The sequence below is a fragment of the Ischnura elegans genome, chromosome 6, assembly GCF_921293095.1.
Source record: "Ischnura elegans chromosome 6, ioIscEleg1.1, whole genome shotgun sequence".
NCBI classification, from domain to species: Eukaryota; Metazoa; Arthropoda; class Insecta; order Odonata; family Coenagrionidae; genus Ischnura; species Ischnura elegans.
Window position 1 is genome coordinate 1,608,059 of NC_060251.1, and position 21,612 is coordinate 1,629,670.

At 37.0% G+C, this 21,612-nt stretch overlaps 1 long non-coding RNA gene across 1 annotated transcript; it reads right to left on the reverse strand.

The window, feature by feature from the left end:
* Positions 1-13,145: 13,145 nt before the first annotated feature.
* LOC124161002 lies at positions 13,146-14,534 on the reverse strand. Its single transcript, XR_006865296.1, has 4 exons — positions 14,234-14,534; positions 13,923-14,162; positions 13,622-13,779; positions 13,146-13,386 (listed from the first exon to the last, which is right to left on the reverse strand). It is a non-coding gene; the product is annotated as an uncharacterized LOC124161002 (long non-coding RNA).
* Positions 14,535-21,612: the final 7,078 nt, after the last annotated feature.

Sequence of the window (21,612 nt, forward strand, 5' to 3'; positions counted from 1 at the left end):
ATGGCTTAAATTTCGAGACAAATTTTTTCTCCACCCTCAATAAATTGGACAGCAAAAAAGCAGTTTTCCTATCTCTTTGGATAATGGTTCCTGAAGCACTGCACTGAGAAGAAAGCCAGAGCAGATGATTCTTCGGCCGGTCCACCATTAAGAAAAAAAATCGAACTGATTCCATTGATACCAGTTTGAAAAAAACGTTACAGCTTACATAGGAAGTAATAGGTACACCAAGAGCTAGTTATTATTTATATTTTTAATTTATTACCCTACCGTCACATCTTTTGGAAAATGTGATTCTTAGGACTCAAATCAGACATTTTGTACGAGTATTTATTAAAATGTATTTAATGAGGCCATCCTACTCGTTTTTGTGCCTCTTTTAAAGGCTCAAGGCTCATTGAAAACACCTCCAAGTGTGCTACTATGGTTGTGGAAGGTGCCATGATCATTTGTTTTCAAAAGGAGGTGTATAGGTGTTTTTGAATGCGTGTTCTCTGTTACATTTTTTGTACGTTTTGCATTTGGGCTAGTATAAAAATTTGCAATGTTTTGAATTATATAATCAAAATAAAACTTTGTTTCATTCCACTCAGTATTTTTTAAAACAGATGATTCTGTTACCTCTTGCCAATTAACCTGAAAAGGCCGATATTGGTATAGTTTATAATGAATACTATGTGGAATATAGCAAAGTTTATTTTTGATTCTATCATGCCACCATTCCACGAAGTCAACTCGCGAACCATTGATTTGATTGTTTTGAATGGTGTAATTTATTTGATAGACCGTGTGAAGTCAGTTGTTGGTGTGATTTAATTCAACCGTTATACGCTTCATTTAATTCAACCGTTATACGCGTTCATACGCTCTCTGCGTATGCAAATAACGGTCGTACAAGTACAAAATGCCACTGCTATCCCACAGTTTCGGCCAAAAAAACTTCACTTACTTAAATGACAGTCTGTGCGTCATTTTGAAAGATGTGTGTTCAGACAATTCGTGCCTTTCTTCCGAATCTGTATTGGTTCCTAACCGGTTTTTGGTTCCGGTTAAAAAGCTGTGTAACTAGTCGAGAGGAAAAAAGTCTCGAAGCATTTACTAGTTCTCAATGTTTGACATAAAAATGCTCTCGTCTGCTAGCAGGGTTCCCATGATGGGGTGGTGATTGTATTCATGTAATGTGGTTTATCTCTGTCACAACCTGCTTCACAAACACATTGCAGTCCCGAAAAACCCCATTCTCTCCCTCAAGAAAACCAGCTACCAGACACCTGAATTCTTGTCTAACTTGCAACAGCAAATTTCTCAATGCATGAATAAGAATAATTCTTTTGAAACTTAATTAACAATGGCAGTGAAAACTTATCACAATCAATCTTTGTAATTTACATAAGAAACTACATGACATATTGTAACAAAATAGGGCGATTTTCCACAGTAAAAAATGTAAAAGTAATGGATCGATTCGTAACATTTCCCGATTCTTAGACTATTATTTACTTTTCAAATCTAATGATGCTACTAATAAAAAAACCTCTAAAATATCTCACCCCCTTTGTCCAAAAAATTATGATAAAAATCCCTTAAAATAGGAAAAATAATTTTCTCGAGGAAAATTATGAATTAAGTATGAATTAAGATACTATTATACCAAAAAATTATCGTTTACCAATTCAAAGATAAAAAATGTTGCTGTTGTTATATTCGTGGACTATGTGTCTTGCACAACAAAATTCGCAAGTGTTCTTTTGGAATAAGTAAGCGCCGCACAGTGGGGCAAAAACCATAAAAGGTGGTCATAATTAGAAAAATAAAAGTTCGGGGTTTTGACTTTTCATACCACGGTTGGGAAAACATTTATTTGAGTAAGTAAGTATGGAAATCTTCGTATAAATCACTGGCAAAGTGACAGGTGCGCTGCTGAGATGCATAGACTCCCTCTCGCTTCGAAATATTCCGATCTTCAAGACTGCTCTACAGCTACCCAATTGGCTCAATTTTAAATTTAAAAGGTAGAATCGAATCGACTCCGAAGCATGATGGCTAAAGGTGCATGGGCTTCGTTCTAGTTTATTACCAGGAGGCGTAAGTCGCTTGAATTACCGAAATAGATGGCGTTGTGCCATTGCCATCATCAATTTTACTTCATTGCTTTGGTGTGGGACTATGGGGAAGATTAGTCAACTTCAATAATCCAGATTAAATGGGAACAACCCGTTCGTCCCACGCATGAACGAAAAGCTGCTGTAAGGAAAATACCTGATTGACGACGAGAAGTATTTATTGCATTCAGCTGTTCTTTTTCAGAAACTTAAAAAAAAAATTCCTGATGAAGTTATTTTCGATGCAGGGTCATAATTATTTATTTCAAACACTTTCGGTTTTAAACGGTACCAAATTCGAAATGTGGTCCAATATAAAGTATTTCGTCGAACGGCTTACTCTGCGCTTGCATTTGAAATGAGCCATTAACTTGATATATCAACTCGTGACGTAATTTGCTGAAACTTGCTCATGTTATGAATGTTGAAGTTTTGAATTGGAGTTATTACGTAGGTGTTATATCTTAGTTCGTTTGGAGAAAGTAACGGAATCGTCTGGGTAGCATTCTGTATCCTGCGTCAAATCATGGTTGTTCTACTGCAAGACCTTAATTTCGGGAATGCTGAGGTATTGCTGAAAAATTTACCCTTAGCTACTGAAAAGACTTTTGCAAAGCAAATACTTAAGTCTAAAATGATGGAACAATGGGTACTGGATCACACTGTATGGTGGCATAACCCCTGATACCCTGAACTATAACTGAAACCGAGTACCACAGCGCATGTTACTGCAAGTGGTTCTACGTGGCATTATAGTGGAAAGCGAAGTACTGTAGGACTTGTGATTGGTGTAGTGCTGAGAGATGTGAATTAAATAATTCATATAATCCGCATCAACGAATAGTTTTGCACGCCATATGGTAGCTCGCCAAATGGCTAAAATTTCGTAGTCCACGCGAAACTTAAAAGAAAACTGACTGCACAAGTTTTGGGTAAACCCGCGTAAGTAAGTTCACAGCCATTTGAAGCGTTAAAAGCCATTTAAATAGATTGAAGTAGCTTTTAAGTTCAAGGCGCAGGTTAGCCAAAATTTTTTTAATGATTCATATATGATAGCTAGGTAAAATATCACACGCTAGCTGATGACTTCGGTAATATTTTTAGACTATTAAAGATCAAATCGTCATATTTGATTTGTTTTTGGCTAATTTTACCTAGTATGAGAAAAGAACGCTGCGTCAAACCAATCTTAGGATTGTTGACTAGAGATGGTGATAGAAATTCTACAGTTATAATAAAACTATATTGAAGGTGCAGTATCTTAAAAAGTATTTGATTCACTACTCATAGGAAACATACGATTTAGACGTATTCAGAATTTATCTAGTTCAATCTGTTAGCATCGATTGTCATATCTTCGCAAAAAGTAAATGTGAGAAATTAGTTGACACAAAAGCATCCCAATGTGTCTGGCCGTATGTCTGTACCTACGGCAAACCAGTACAATTATCAAATTACGCAACATTAAATATGTTCTTAACTTAAAAAATTCATACTTTCTTTCCCAATTGCTATAAAGGTACGAAATCAAGGCATGAAATAATTCATTATTTACTTCAAATGTCATATGCAGCATGTGACTGTTGAGATGTAATGATTGTGATTGACTTCAATAGTTGATGAAGTCTTCTCGGGAAATCAGCCGGGTCATGATGGACATTGCTGCCAACGTTTCAATGGCCTTCTCTGCCATCGTCTTCAGGGCGAATATCTGTACTCCTATAACATCTATCTGTACACTTATGTCATCTATCTGCACTACTATAATATCTTCGCCCTGAAGGCGATGGCAAAGAAGGCCATTGAACCGTTGGCAGCAATGTCCATCCTGACCCGGCTGATTTCCCGAGAAGATTTCATCAACAAGATCCGCTGGAAAAGCACCAAACCCTTCATCGACTTCGAAAGCGTCGCATTTTGTTTCTCATGCAAGGAGTGGTATTTTCAATGCAATTATTAAAATTGATCACAAAAATGTGAAATTAATTAACAAAAAGCAAGAAAAATATATTCAGCAATAAATTTGAAAATTGTGGATAGAGTTAGAATTCCGATGGAACTCGTTGAGCCGATTACGATGCCCTATTTGATTGGAAACTTTGAAATGGGAGAAAACTTTCATGAGAGAAAACACTATCTGGGCTGGACTGGGTGGCGTTTTTTTGGTGCTGAGAGCGTGCGTGTTTGGGTGGGAGGGGACACAGGGGTGGGAAGGGTGGGAAGCACCTCGATCGTCTGGTCCACCTCGGCGGCCAGTGACGCACGTTCAGCGGAGCAGGCCTTTCCGCACGTAGGCTCATATTTTTTCAGATACCTCCATCGCGATAAATGTATGGCTCAACGGCCGATACATCTCAGCGCCAACTTACTATACCTGCTCCTCCCAACTCAGCTGTGCTGGAGTTTAGGATGGATATAAAAAAAATTCTTTCCAAATAGATCCCAAAATTGCTTCTAGATTTGGTATTGAAATAAATAGTGGTTTATACGTACAATGGCAACATTTACTTAGTCCTTTCAGCCAGACATTTTTTCTCCTCCTTGGTACAGGGAAAAAAAAGTTTAGTTACAACTATCGAATTCTTATGAAATTTATCAAACTTTTGGGTTCATATGGCACATTGAAAAATTCAGTAAAAATTACCAAACCAGTTTGATAAATTCTATCAAACAGATTTGGTAATTGTTACCGAAATGGCTACAGCTGTTCGATAAAACTATCAAAATCGAAAGGATAATAAAACCGATGTAGCGTGCACATGTGAACGATTTTCAATCCAGAAAACACAATTCTGATTGAAAATCATAAAATTAGGAGTTTAGGACAAGTTTCCGCAAAAGAAATACAAAAAAAGGGGAAAAATAGCACACCTGCATGAAGCTTTGAACGTGGGTCCCTCGCGTGGTAGCAACGGACTCTAACAACTAGTCTAATTCGGTTGCCATAGTAATTGCTCACTCAAACGCCCTAATATATTATTATTGTAAATAATCAACCTTTGTTTTGAAATGTGAATAAGGTGTGACTACAGCTTCCCTTTGTAAGCTTAAGAGGAATACTTTATGCACACAATTGCATTAGGTACGTAGTTACTCCATATGCATATCTAGTTCAGATGCGCAAGAAAACTTTATCCGCAGGCTTTTTACATCGATATAGAGATGACTTTAAAGTGCTGGGTGATATCCCTAGCATGGATTGGGTCTAGTATCACGACTATTATCACATGTTATTAAACATGTTCGCAAATGATTATACCTCAGGAATACCTCTAAATAAAGTTTCAATGAGTCGAAATATACTAACATTTCCTTACAGCTTTAATATCCATGATAATACGCTATTCAATCATTGTCTTTGATGCACCAGCTTACGGATAACATTACAATTTAAAGCAGGAACAAACAGAAAAATGAACGTAAACAAAATTAAAACGTTATCGCCATCACAAATAATGAAAACAAAATCATTTCTACCTACCTATCGCTAACGTAAGGCCTGTTTAAGAATCTTTCAACTGCAAATGTGTATTGGCATAAACAAAAGAGGGACGACAGACCGTTCGATAGATTACGAAACGCTTAGTAATTTCTATCAAACCAAATTCGCATAACAATGTAGGGTTTGATAATTTTTACCATACAAGCAATCATCTTCGTAAAATTAATCATAACTTCGATGAAAGTTACCAAACTCAGAATCTTATTAACTTAATTCAGTTATAATAACTAAACTCTTTCCTACAATTGACCAAATTATGAAATATCATAATGTTTGATGAAATATATCAAGAGCGTTTGGTAAAATAAATCAAGTGCTTAGTAATTTACATCAAAGTTTAAGTATATTTAACAAAAATACTCCCTATCACACCAGTTTGATAATTTTAATCAAATCTTTTTTTTCCGTGTAGGATTTATTTTTGTGCTATTTTAATTAATATGTGATCTTATGAACTATTACACCAAAACGTTGGAATATCTTTCATACAATACATTTTGTGGTCTATGTTTGTTATTACGGACAAATATGTTATGTATGGGAGTATGAATCCCTGAAATATCATGTCTATTTTAATGAGCATTATAACTGGCATTAATCATAATTCAATATATAACAGGAGAAAGCAATTATTAATATTGTTCTCGTTTCTCGTTTTCCTTGTTGAACAATCATGTCCAATGCTCAGATCTGTTGCATTTAATAATAATATAAAAGTTCCTGCCTTGCACTCTACATCTCTGAACCTATTTTATCTCCCACACAGTATATGCAAAATATGCTTTCAGATTTGGTATCGAAAGAAAGAATGGTCATTATGTATAATTTCTCAATGTGCAATAACCTTGTTCACTATATTTCAGGAAAAAGCAACTCGTATAATTGCTCTAGTCTGCCTTATTAAATAATCATGTCCAGCGCTCAGATCTCAGATTCAACAATTAATCAATTGTTGAAATGCCCAGAGGCGCAACCACAAACAATATGCACCATTTATTTTCTGTGTGCGTAACATTCGTTATTTCTAAGAAGGTAGGGGCTGAATCCCTTTTTCTCGACTCCTTTTTCTCGACTTTTACTATAACACATGTAATTAGGGCGACATGTACGAGTTGAATAAATTATCATTATTGTCATTATTATGAAAAGGATTAAACGTGCACTTTTTTCGTGACACCGAGTGGCCTCGGGTTCAATTTCCGGGTGGAGGATTTGGACGCACGAAATAAAATCCCTAAATTATGAGCCGACGAAGAGGAAAGAACTGGTCCACCACTGCCTCAAACGTGTGACACTCATGAACCCGAGGCTTTATTCGGGGTGAGTTCTAAATATAGAGGGTTTTCGATTTAAAAAATTTCCAATAATTTGAGAGGTGGTATTACCCAACATAAGATGAGAAAAATCCAATAAAACTAGGTCCAGAAACGCATACTTTTTGGTTCATGCACACTTTTACATAGCGCCTGAAGATATTCGGTCCAAAAACGCATAATTTCTGCAACCTGCATTATACTTGCACCTACTTAGGATACATTCCAACTGATGTCTTTTCGTTAGAGGTGCTAAATGCGACGTCCATCCAAAGTCCTTAATATGGCCATGCTTGGACTAGCACAGCCTCTTAAGCCAATAAAAAATTTTCATATAGAAGGATATACCGCTCCCTACAGATATGCGAAAATCTCTACGTGAGACTCCTTGTTCAAGCATGGTCAAGGCACGACCAATGATGGAAGCACTGCCCGATGTTTTTTTTCTGATCCTAAGCTATCATCAGAATTTATCGGTACATTTACCATCAAAAACTCATATTATAAAGATTTTTATTTATTAATTCCAAAATTTGTTATGAATATTTAGAATTTTTTTGGAAGAAGGATTTGGTGAGGAATTTTCTTTCCTTTTCAAATAGGCATTATCGAGGAACTCATCTCGAGGTTTACCTCTATTTTAAAGCTCTGACATCTGGTCTTGAGATAGATTACACCAATTTCAACGAGTACTGCACAGAAACTGCATCCCTTTTTGTGGATTTGTATCCGTGGTATATGCCGCCCGCGATGTACAAAGTGCTGTTTCATGGAGCATCAATTGCCACGGCATCAGTTCGGAGGAAGCTTTGGAGTCTCGCCACAAAGATATCAGAAGATTCCGAGCGCACCACATGCGAAAAATTTCACGCTTAGCTGGAATGGGAGATCTTTTCCGAAGGCTCCTCCTTACTTCGGATCCTCTAATATCCAATAGTTATGTATGTATAAATTCCAAAAGAAATGTTTCAAAGGATATACGAAAGTTACTTGTATTGAAGGAGCAAACTTAAATGAGAACAGTTACGGCTGGGAATCCGATGAACTGGTAGTGGGCTGGTAAATTTGTCCCTTGCGTATTCTTATGTTTTATATATTTATGTTAATTTATTATGGGTCATAAATAATTTTATGTGATATTGTGGTTTATGTAGTTGTGCTATGTAATTGTTTGCTAGGTGATTTCTTATGTGTGTTCTCTCAGACAAAATGTTGTCGCAAAATTAGTTGACTAAATCATTTATAATGTTTAAATAATAATCTTATGTATTTAATATGAACATTTTTATTTGAATTATTAAATTTAATGTTAAACTACTTACTTTTCATTCCTAGCTATTAATTTCGCATAAGTGTTCCCTCTCTAATGAAGCGGTCCAAATAGTCGATTTTTATTTTTTTCCGTCTCCGCGAATTTGTTTAAAAAAACTCCCCGGGTCAATATATCGGTAAAATGTCATTATACTCATGTTATATAGCCTAAATAAGAGTAGTAGGAAAAATGTCATCGAGAAAATTTTAAAAGTATGGAAGATATGATTTTTTGGCCAGCTTTTTTCGATTTCAGCCCACTGTGGGACGCCTTCCCAATTTTACCGGCTTTCTTAAGATCTTGCAGAATGGACGGACGACGTTATCAAAGCAGGTAGCGATACTGCTGAGATCAAACGAAATGGTCAATATCGAAAATGAATAATCGAGTTTGGATCGAAACTCGAAGATCATGACTCGATTTCGATTTCCTCGATATTTGACTGTCAAATATCGATTTTAGATTTTAATCGAAGTTGACTTTATCATCATTACGCCGGGTTTCTCTCCAACTTTCCTTCCTTACACTTTCTTGAGGCGCAAAGAACCTTGGATATCGGCAACCATTTCAAAATGTCATACCATTTAAGGTAGAAAGATATAATTAGACTGAGTGAGTTACACAGGGCAGATTATTATTTAGGACGCTAAAGTGAAAAATTGCGTAAATGTGAACATAAGAGGGCGGAATAGATGTCTCCGTCAAACCTATCTTCGGTCCCATAGCAGTGGTCACATTTTCATTGGGAGAAGGCTAATACTGGCGATTCCAGTTAATGGTAAACAGACATGGTATCTCTAGCGTATGTATCACGGTTCAATCACTTTATCTTTTATGTTTTGTGAACTTTCCCCATTTTGTTTTTCTCAAAATCGATTCTGCTCCTCATAAACAATATTTCTTATTTCAGGTCTAGTTATTTGTTGAGTGGAAGCTGTGGTTGTGATATGGAAGGTACTACTCATAATCAGTTGAATTTGATGTGTCGATTGAAGTTCTTCGGAATTTATTATTTTTTGTTACAGTTTTCCTAATCGCAAAAGCAAGCCGAATATTTATTTCCGTAAAGTCTTCAGGACCTGAAGGGCCCATGACAATAAAAGTCTTTAATTATTTATTTATTTTCAAATTCCCCGTAAACAGCTCATAGAGGCCTTTACAACGGAGGAATCAACAGAGCCCGATACAAGCACCCATGCCCTGGATAGGGACCTCCTACCCAGGCGGGATTCGAACCCGCGACCTACGGCTTGCCAGGCGAGGACTTAACCCCACCGTCACCGAGGCAGACAAATTTATTTAATTTATTTAATTTATTTAATTTATTTACACCGAGGCCATTATTATTTAACAAATCATCAAATGATACAACATCAAACATAACAACAATCTCGGAACTAATATGTGTTACTTTTATATGTTATGTTAATGCGCTATCCTCTACTTAACTGTATTTGTTGAAGTAAGTATCTTCGGATAAGCCATGTGGCTCAGGATGGCTTATATCGTTGACGTTTATAATTTATAAATCCTATGTAATCGAATTGTATAAGTTATCTTCTTCGTTAAATTGCAAAATTTACATTAATATCTAGTGTGAAGAGTTTTGTAAATACTGCTATGATTTTTTTTGCGCAGATGTATAATAAATATTATTTGAATTTAAATTTTTTAATGTCTCGCACCGGGTTTTCCTCAACATTTCATTCCCTACCCTTTCCTACGACGAAAATGACCTGGTCCATCTGTGCCTACCTTAGGCAAGTACACGCCAAGCTTTGCTATCGTTTTTGGTGACTGGGCAGAGCACTCATCCCAGAGTATTACTTACATCACTTCCTGAATTTGCAGTTCGTCGTCCGCACGCGAGAACATCACTCACTCGTCACCTTGGCACGCGCCCTGACGGATGGACCAACCAGCCTTCGCGTGTCTCTCTCCCTCGCATCATGCATGACCTTGCCTCGCGAGGCCCACCGATCATTGGGAGACGACGAGGCAGCACACGCCGCCCGTTCCACGTGGATTCGAGGCGGACAAAACTTTGAATGGAAAAATCCCAAATGCAAAGCCGACATACAAATCAGTTGGGAAACCCCTTGTGACGTCGGGATCCCTGAAGTAATATAAACTCCCTTGAAATATTATCGATTTGGCACTACCCCTCTTCCATGCGTGTCTTCTCTCTTAAACTTTCTTTCCAAAAATGTACTTCTTTTTATCAACAACGCAACGTTCATTTAAACGAACAATAAACAATCAAAAAGATGAACCTATCAAAGCACACATTAATATTTAAATTAATGTAATCAAAAAACACATATAGTGAATGAAATTAAAGAAACAAATTTAGATAAAATAAATAAAAATGGAATGGGATAAGGCACGGCGTTGTACCCTCTGAATGAGTAAACCAGAGTGATTATCTACGCACAAAATTTACATGGCAAAATAGAAGATTAAACGATGGCTTTTCGTTTTGTTTTCTCTCTTGTCCTCAATTTTTAAAGTTGATTGGAGTCATGGAGTGTAGGTCTTTAATAATAAATATTATATAAATGTATTTTATACAAAGAAATCAAAATTGATAGGTAACTATAACCTGAAATTAGCTTAGTAAGAATTAATAAAAAATTATATTCATTGGAAAGAAGGTTTATCAAAATTCTTGTCTCCTCTTTTTACATAATTTACAATTGAATTCTTTTTATTTTATTATTGTAAAAAACGTTGTAATAACCTGTCATACCTTTATGATTCAAGTTATTGAAATTATATTCATGCGTAGCCCTGATGAATGTATAAAAATATACCGAAACGTTGCCCAAAAGTTTTGTATTTCATTCCTAAAGACCAACACTCCAAGACACCTATCAACTGTAGCTATAATTGAAGACATGAGTGCCAGAACCAGATATTATACCAAGGTGAAGATTCGAGAAAAATGAGAAAAAATTAATGATTTTGGTTTCAGAGATTGCTAGAACAACACCTGCAGAAATTATTTGAAACTAAATCCAGAAAAACAATGTATGCTGTTAAAGGAAGAAGGGCGCTTATGTTTTTGTGAAAATCTCATTTTTTACAACAATTTTGCTCTCAGTTGAGGCAAAATTATTATTAAAATCATTAAGTTATACTACCTAATTTACATTCAACGGCATGGTTGAGAAGAACGGGGTAAATGGCTTCTATATTAGGTTGAATAATCCTGAAGAGGCAACAACCAATATCGGAGTTGATATAACTGTGCATTTACAAAAGTGATTATGTTGACTTCTAAATAACGGTCTACACAAATTGTGCTAGGAATAACGAAATTGTGAAATTGATGTTGGTTGGTGCTGTGAATAATGCGCAGTTAAAGGGCGAAGAACGTGTATAGGTGTAATTTTTTAATATTAGTTTTGTCATTGTTTCCTTTTGGAATATGCATTGCTAGTGATATATATTATCTATACGGCCACGATTAACTGCTCAATAATCAAAATCAAATACGGAATGTGATTTGGTGTGCTTGAAACGCTCGAGATGAGATTTTGCTCGGGATCTGCTGATTCCGTGCCGGAATGAAAGCCGAGTGGTCGTAGTTAGGTGAGATTATAATTCCGTGTCGCAATCTTGAGCAATATGGCGGATGTTATGGTTTATTTGCGGTTAATGAGAGAATTAGAATAGGAAGAAGGTGAAGTTTTTGGAAGAACGAGATACTTCAGGGAAACAGAGGATTCCTTCAATGTGGGCGACGGCGAATTCAAGAGCCCTTTTTGTCTCTCAAAGGTATTGACAAGAGATTTGATTGAATCTCTCACAGATGTCATTCCGAAGGAATATCCTCATCGATTTCAGTAGAAACTAAGGGCGAGTAACATTTTTGCTGAAATCGTATCAGGGTAATGTGCTTATGAGTAAATTTTATTAACGTAATTAAGTCCCTTCACCTTGAATTATTTGAGTTTCCTAAATTTTAAAAGCATATTCATTGCCATTAATTCAGGTTATGATGCAATTTCAGATGTTTGCACTACATACGCGGCTGCGCGTGTGATGTACCTCCAGAAACATTATGTTAATTTTCGAAGACCATACAAATTAACATGCTCGAATGTACCACTGTACGCGTTGAAGAACCCGGCACGAATATCGAATGTCTGTGTGCTGTGTATGCTGTGGTTAACTATGTTTCCTGTTGCTGCTGAACGAAATCAAAGGATGTACTTGAAGGTGCATTTAGTAATTTTTGGACGCCGAAAGTTACTTGGAAGAGTTCTCGTTATTTATGCTTACCTTCAAAGTTAACAAATGTGGGTTGAAACAAAATAACGTATCTATAATGGACAGAAGCCTAATATTCACTGAAAGTTGTGACAAAAATGCCTTTTTTGGGTTCAAGGAGTCTAGATTAATTAATAAAATGCTATTGCATACTGTATTTCAAGTGGTTCAAATAAAAAAATGTTATTTAATCTAGAGATTTCATTTAATTTCACCTTCCCTAGTAGTAATCCTAATTTTTTTTTACTCCCTTTAGCCCTGCTAGTATGAATATACTAATTTTAAAGAATATTATTAGGGGAAAAGTTACTAAGGTTAATATTTATGATTATCATGAGAATGCAATTTGGATGGAGGTAAACAAATTAGTTATTAAACGATTTTAATTTCTCCGGGTGAATACTATTGATGAATTCTTTGATATTGATGATTCTTTGATGAATTCATCTCGGGTTCTCAGCCAGGTGAAATTTTGTGAAATTGGACTTTCAAAGAGTAACACGACCTTGAAGATGGGAGACAATTCGTCTCTCAAAACGTCGGCTTATACAAAATAATTAACCTGGCTGAGAATCCGAGAAGAATTCATTCAATTTAGTTATTGGTTATAGGAGAGGTATTCATATGAAATATTTCAATGGTAGAATTCAATTATTATATTGAACACAAATAATCAAATACAAAGTTTGACAACTAAAAATTAATTTTGTCGATCTTGGCCTCAATGTTTACTAGTTTTAGTTCCTCCCTTTCCAATCTAAGCATTTTGCATTAACTTTTTTTTGTTTCCTCTAATTGCTTAACTTCGGGTAGAATACACTCTCCTGTAGTAACAATGGCTTCTCTGGAATTCTTTCAATCACTCTACACTGGTGTTGGTATCTGAAATAAATATTTTGTAAATAATATAATATTTTTAAAAAGGGCAATGAGGGTTTTTAAGTTCATAATGTTAATATTTACAGTATTTAGATTAATAAATTACATAGTATAATATGATTTTACACTATTAATAGCAATTTTAGAATAGTATTAAAGTAATAACATTGTGCATAGAGAATTATTATTCAAAGGACAACTTTAAAAAAACCTCTCCTCATAAAAAAAAATCACCTACTCATTAATATTGAAATAGCCAAGAATTGCATTTCCACTTATTATATCAGCCACCCGCCTCTGGAAATATTGAGCTACTGGAGCCCCACTCGCAGTGTGGATTACATCTTTTGATTGGGCGGCTGCTTTGCCCTTGGGAGCATATTTATCTTGCGAAGACTGTAAAGAGATATATCACCCATGATACCGATACATTGTTCCACTCATAGCTATTAAAATTATCGCCATACAAAAATATGCGTAACTCTTCATTAACCGAATCTGTTTTATTATTTATGCGGCGAAAAAGTCATAGCACTTACAAAATTGTGAGAAGCCGTGTCGATGATTTGTGGTTGAAAATGATAAGTATTTACTTCGCAATACATAAATTCATTCAATTTTCATTATTTCCTTTCTCCATCACTTCCATAACCTCATACATTCTTTAATTTTCAGCTGGTTTCAGCGTCACCTGCTGCCAATGCATTGCTCCTTCTTTGGCAGTAAAATTATTTTTTAGTTTTCCGTTGTTCATGCTTTCACTTTCTGAAAAGTAAACACTGATAAAAAACATTAAATATTACAAACAATAGAATCAAAATTGGTTCCAGTTACTTATGAGGTTACTTACCTTCACAAATTGAAGAAGTATTTCCTTATGTTGTTTAGTTGTATTAATTTATATCAGCGGTATCTGAATTTCTGCTGTCGATTGTTTTGTAAATATTTGTAGGCTCGGCGTTAACAACGGCCGTATTTACGTCCTAAACCCGACGTTGCCACGTCTATCGCTCGGGTTGAATCTAGATAGCAACACTCGAAGCCGACAATCGGCTAGAAAATTTCAAGCACACCAAATCCCGAGCAAAACGATTCCGACACGGAATGAGAGATCGGGATTATTCCGTGCCGGAATCAATCCCGAGCGATTCAAGCACACCCCCCCAGGTCATCAACATGTCCATCCGCGAAAACTCTTCCCGGTTCCACGCGGTCAAATAAAGGAAGAAATCTCAATTTATGTGTACGGAGACTAGCCACAGTGGAAAAACCGAAACGGAGTCATCCGCAATGCACAAATTGTGCAGAAAAATAGACGGGCTAAAAATCATTCGCCTTGACCGGAACCCCCGCGAAAGCGAATGATTTTTTCTCTGTGGAATTTTCGCACAATTTTAATATTGCGGAAGGCTCCGTAAACGTGTCACCGTGGCTATTCCGGGTATACTTTAGGTAATCAAGAGCGAACACCTCAATGTGATCAAAGTTCGGGGTTTACTCTCCGGCTGTGGCGCTGTGCGCTCGTCTTGAATTGCTAGTCGCATAATATGCTCAGAAATCCACACCATCCTGACCATTATGCTCCATAAATATCCAAATATGGGAACGATGGATCGGTAAATTAACTGACCGGAAATCGGGGATGGGGGGTCCGGATTCGAATCCTGGTCAAGACAAATGATTTTTTTCTCTTTGGAATTCTCACAAAATAAGGTATCTCAATCTCAAATCGGAGCAAAATTTAGATGATTGCTCACCACTTATACGATGCTGCCACATGCAGTAAAGTACGTAATTGCGAAATTTTGGCAAATCTTCAAATAAAATAAATTTACCTCAGAAAATCCTAGTTTGACGCGACGATGCAAGCTTAAGCTAGGCTCGCAGAGGAATTTGTCTGATCAGGTGCCTATGCGATGTGATAGGTGAGACTCTATGCATGGTTGTGTAAAAAAAGAACAGTGAGCAGTGATCAGCGTAGTGCTGAACAGCGCGGATACATGAACTCAGGAAATAGAGCGAGGAAGGAGTGAAGGCGTTCGAAAGATGGTAGAGGATAAAAATCTAGAACGTGTGTTGGACAGATTGGAAGATATTTAGAGTTTTAAGGTATCTCACTTTACAAATCGATGTGATCTGTATCCTACATCTTCTGCTCCAAAACCTGAAGATACTTAATGCTTTTTATCCATTTCCCCAACGATCCATGCCTTTCATCCGACGAGAGTCGCAACCGATCGCAAAGAAATATTGGAAATTTTTCTCTAAAAAAAATTATAAGCACATCACTGCAGTGTTTTGTGAAAAATCGAATCAAATTGTATTGCGGGTATATAATAATAATAATTGAATAATTGCTTTAGATTCAGTTTTTCATAGAGCCAATCAATCTCAGCTGAAAATCCAACGCTATTTAGACAAAACTTCTAAATTAGAAAAAATAATTGCTGACTACACTGGTCAATATGCGGTGGTAATAGAGACAATTTAATTGAATATACCATTTTCCACGTTGAGAATAAAAAACTTAAACCCAAATAAAAATGTAATGGATAAATGTTCCAGCAAATCATACGCTAGAAAAACTCAAATTCAATATAAAAATACTTAAGAATGCCTGAATTCAACACCGGGAATACGAATTTGTTTCAGTTCGTATCATGTTATGGTTAGAAAAGAAGGGTGCTTTTTCGGCGTATGCTGGTAGTAAAGGCTATTCGAGTTCTCCACCGGGTAATCTCCTCCATGGCTGCCAACATTTCGGGGTACGAGTCGTACTCCATCTTCAGGGCTGAGTGAGGAAGCACTGCAGATGGAGTACGACTCGTACCCCGAAACGTCGGCAGCCATGGAAGAGATTACCTGGCGGAGAACTCGAATAGCCTATGCTATCGTTATTTTGAAAAATATACAAGCAGATAATATGCTAAATTACCCACGTATCAATAAACGTAGAAATTAATTAATATAGTAAAGCATTGTAACGCTTGATATTAAACTACTGATGCTGATGTTCAATGAATGACATTTATTTAATCAGGAATTTGTTAATAGAAAAGGAGGGGGAGAATCGCTGAGAAGGAAGGAAGTGAGAAAGTTGCTTGAAGGAGTGTAAGACAAAAAAACTAACATTTGAATAAAATAAAGAAGTTTTTGGAAAACCAAACATTCGTCTGACGTTAAAGGAAGTATGGATCGCCTGACGTAATGACAGTAGGAGAAAGGAGAATAGGGTAGTTTCCTATTATTTTTTTATTGCTTAATCGAAAGATTATTACTCCTGGAGTACGTATTTCACGCTTTTAGATTTTTAAACGACGATATCTATTTTTCGCGATTAAATGAAAAGTAAAAATTTTCAAGCGCGCGAAAACGCGACGGCTAAATATGAATGCCGAGAAAACTCCCGTGTGACGTCGTTCTGGTTCCCGCTGCCGCAAGTGAGGTGACCTTGGGGCGAGGCTTTGAGCGGTGATACGATGCAGGCTGATAGCAGGTAGTAGAGTGCTCTGCTAGCAGGTAGCGCTTGGCGTTAATAAGGATTATTAATACCTTATCATGCGAAGGAAACTCTTCTTGGTTTAAATAAGGATTACCTTATCAAACGAAGAAAAATTTCCGACCATAGCCAAATTTAGTAGGTAATTATTAAGAGATGTTTCCCTAAGCTCAGTGCCACATGCATGCATTGGTAATCCCAGACGATCCACTCGTATAGAAACTAGGTCCCTGTGACGTCACGTGGAGTGGCATCGCATGGGCGCCATTCTGGCCTTTTTCAAATGAGAATAAAATTGACCATTGCCGTTCGTCTAAACCGGTATTTCTAAAACCAAATGATTTGTATATTATGAATACACTAATGGTGGGTAACGAATCGGAATCAATGTCTTTCATTTTCTTTAAAGAAGGAAACTACCCTATTCTGCTAAAAAAAATCCCAGAGAAGGGGAAAGGAAAACTTAATCGGCCTTGTTATGACAAATGATTGCCTGATGAAGACCAGTCGCAGAAAGAGAGGAGGAAGGGAAGAAGGGCAAGGGACGGCCCCGAACGAGCCACATAGGACAAAGGGTTATAAAGGATGCAAAAGAAAAGAAATACGAATAAATATGAAAAGAGCAGAATAGAGAGCTATGTTGAATCAATCTCACGATTGTTGATTGACATATCATGACGACAAAATACGTGGCCTGCTACCTGCAATAATATATCCGGAAATACATTTAATCGAAAAAATTTAATTTTTTTACCAGCACAAGGGTGTTTTAGAAGGAATCAGCAACAATTCATTAGGCGGTATGGGAGGCAATTTTAAACATTATTTGTCCTATAATAATGGGGTCGCAACTCCTTTGCTATGGCAAAGCAAACATTTTCTTGGATGCACTTTTCGCTTACCATGGTAACGGTTTTCTTTAGGTACCCAGCCTTTTCGACATTTTATTTAATACTCTAGATTTTGAAGGACATTTCATAACTAACGTTGGGCGAAAATGAACGATTATATTTGTCTGAAACGATTGGTCTTAAAATGGGTGTGATTACGCAATCGTATTGTTGATACTTGCTCAAAGCTATAGTTAATTAAGCTCAAATATTTATTTATTCACACAATTCTAATCGCACATTTTCGTCCAACCTTAATTATTTACTGTCCTTAAAAATCCAGTTAAATAAATAAAATGCAGAAAATCTGGACACCCAAGATAAAAAGGTTTTCATGGTAACTGCAAATTGCATTCAAAAAGTATTTGCGTTGCCGCATCTAGCAGTAACTAAGGAGTTGCGACCCTATTATTATAGGAAAAAAATGTTTAAATTGTCTCCCCTTCCACTTACTGAAATATTGCAGATTCCTTCTTAAACACCCTTATGCTGATGAAAAAATGAATTTTTTTTATTAGATTTTTTAAACTAAGGAGTTGCGACCCCATTTGTATGGCCAAAAGATGCTTAATGCTTGTCTCCCCAACCACCTCCTGAAGTATGCGGATTCCTCCTGAAACACATTGTATAAGAAGGGTTCAAATTTAGATATGGGAAGGGATAATCGTGGTGGGTTGATTTTTCACTATTTGGAACCGGTCGCCCGCACTCTTCCGCGGCTTTCTCAACCTTAAGAAGAGAGGCGGAGTCTAATATTTTGGCCGTATTTTTTAGAAGAGGGAGGATGAAGTGGTGGAGAAATGACGGGACGAGCCGAAGACCTTCCGCTTCTCAGACGGTGGCGGCCCAGGCGACGGGAGGGTGAGGGAGCCAAGATTTTTCCGAGAGGACCCCGGAGTGCGGAGTGTGGGGGGAAGTCGAGTCGGGTGAGGGTGCGGCACGCGCGGTTGCACCAATCAGATGGAATCGGGAAAGCTCACGCCTGCGCAGAACAGAGCGATTGAATTGCGAGGGGATAGCATGAGAAAAGAACGGATTATAAAGAGAAAGTACGTATATAGCACGCGTAATAGCCAACACGATAGAAAGGGAAGTGTATGAATGAAATTTATTAATTTTCCTGAGGTTATACCCCTTAAAAACTAATAAAATATATAAACATATCTATTGAGCAACATGAACAGTGAAATCAAAACTTTGGAACTAAAATAGTGAAAAATTAAATATAAAAATGTATAATTCACAATGCATAATATTTTGGAAATAATTAAACGAAATTCATCTACGTGCTTTTTTTAGTTAGCAATAGAGGCTCTGCACTAAAATACTATAGTTAAATAAGCAAACACAACGATTACAATTTGCCAAATAATAAAAACATTTGGTGGTCAGAAAGTTATTACTTATGATTTTTCTTCTTAAAAATAGCAACAAAAGAACAACATTTTACGTTTTTATGGAAGGTTTTTCCAGAGACGACAGGCAGTGACCAAGAAATAATATCGGAACTCCGTTGTGCGATGGCTAGGCAAATAAAGACAGACATGATGTACGGCAGGCATATTTAAATACTCCTTCGAAACACATTTTTTAATTGTGGCCCTCTCAAAAATATTTTATGAAAACTAGCGTTTGAAATTTTCAAATCGACGCCATTTCTCCTTATGCCCCTAAAATGTTGTGAAAAAAATTGAGCATATGTTTCATTAAGAAAGCCATCAAATGGCGCAAATTGCATTGAAAAATATGCTTTCTATCTCGAGATATTTAAAAAAGAGTGGAAATCGAAATTTCGAGTTAGCCGGCCCTGGTGGGCCTCTAGCGGGCTGGTAGTGTGGAGAGGTTAGTCCTATTTGATCCCAAATCCTATGCCCCAAGTCTGGGAAAAATCCGTGAAGGGGGACTTTTCAATCTCTTACTCGGCTATGCCCTTTCAACTCTTACACATTTCAATGTTTTCTAGAGTTTTGTATGGCGACAGGAACGAAGTAATCGGGTATGAAGATAAGTAAAACCTGTGTACCACCCAGAAAGAGACATATTTGTTCACTTCTAGATGAATTTATGGCAACTTTTCAAGAATTAAGCTCGACTTGCATAAAATATTGCCGTTCAACCGTCTGAAAGCGGCTGATAATGTGACCAACTGTGCTATTTGGAGGAGGCAACTGATAGCTTTGCGCAATGAGCTGAGGATCTGGGAAATCCGGCGTCGATATTAGCTCTCAGCGCCAACACTATCACGGTTCAGCGTCCCATCTGAGGAACAAAGTGCTGTTCCCGAAGTACTCAAACACCCAAACAGGGATTGAGAAGTGTCTGTAAAATCTCCGCCATCGCCTGGATTTAAACCCGGACCCCCAGTGTGGGAAAACAACACTCCGACCACCGAAATAACCGATCTGATCCTCTGGGTTTACTTTATTCTCTCTATTTCAAAGAAAATCGTATTTAAAAACAATATATGCGAAAAGCAAAAACTAAACAAATTTTTCGTGACTATCCGAAGAACAAAATATATATTCCGAGAAGAGTTCAATCACTAAATCGGTGACTTCTTCCCAAATGTCTAGGGAGCTGAGAGCAATCTATACAGCCCACATAAATTAATTACGCAATCAGCAGAGGCTAAGTTACATTCAGAAAGCATTCGCCTTCATCAAGCGCCGTAGATGTTCTGTGAAGGGAGGACGATTGTTGATTTTGTTCACAACTACCACAAGTAGAAGCCAGGAAAGCAGAACAGTTTGTAAGTCGATACGCAATCAGTGCTTGATTTATCATTCATTTAAGTATGTGTATAATTTAAAAAATCGTAATATTACTACCTTGGTCTCTCGGTAATCCGGCAGATGTCGGGCCAGGGCAATGTCGGATTACCGAAAACGCAAGATCACTCGAAATCACTAATTATGACGCAATTAAACGGCAGAAGCTATGTATTATTGTAAACATACATGTATATAACATCTTGCATTACACTCTACATATGTACGTACTCTTAATCGAAGTGTTTACGTAAAGAAAAACTACAATAAAGAAAATATTTAGTACTTACGTGCTAGTAGTGCATTGTTTCGTACCAATAGTTCACATTACTACATTGAAGTGAAAAGCTTCCTATCAGATCCTTCCCCTATTTTCTTAGATGGACTAGGCTCACCTGCGAAGTGGACTACTCGAAATTACCAAGTTACTTGCTAGGTCTTGTATGAAAGTAAGATAACTGGCAGGGAGGAGTGAAGGGCCGGATTAGGCACAGTGGGAGCAGGTACTATAATTAACTTACAAATTACCACTTTTGGGTACGTATTGCGCGTTGTTTTCGTGGCTCAGATAATATTCGGTGGAAAAATCCAGAATGATAATTTATCCCTGTCTGGTTTGAGAGCAGCATATTCAAGAGAACCGAAAAGAACAGCATGCGCAAGAGAACGCTGCCGCGGGGGAAAAATGTGATGAGGGCGAAATGAAAGGACCAGTCGGGGAGTAAATCACCTTTTCATTCCACGAAGCGAAAAGCATTTAAGCAATGAGCATTACTTACTCAGTCCAACAAATTAAAACAGAAGTCATGTCCCGTGGGAGAACGCGCGATGGAAAAGAATATTTCGTGAAATGCGAAGAGACGAGCCAGGACCACCACGGTGGAGTAACAGCGTCATCGTAGAATACAGGTTAACAGAAACGGGTTGTGTGCAGCGGATAAAGGCAGTAACATCAGAAAGTTTATTTATTGCCCATTACATATTCCCAGATCGAAAATGCATTTCATGCGCGATTTCAGGAATTAGATCCAACGAGAATTCTAACTATTTGATAAAGTGTTTAAATCTTATT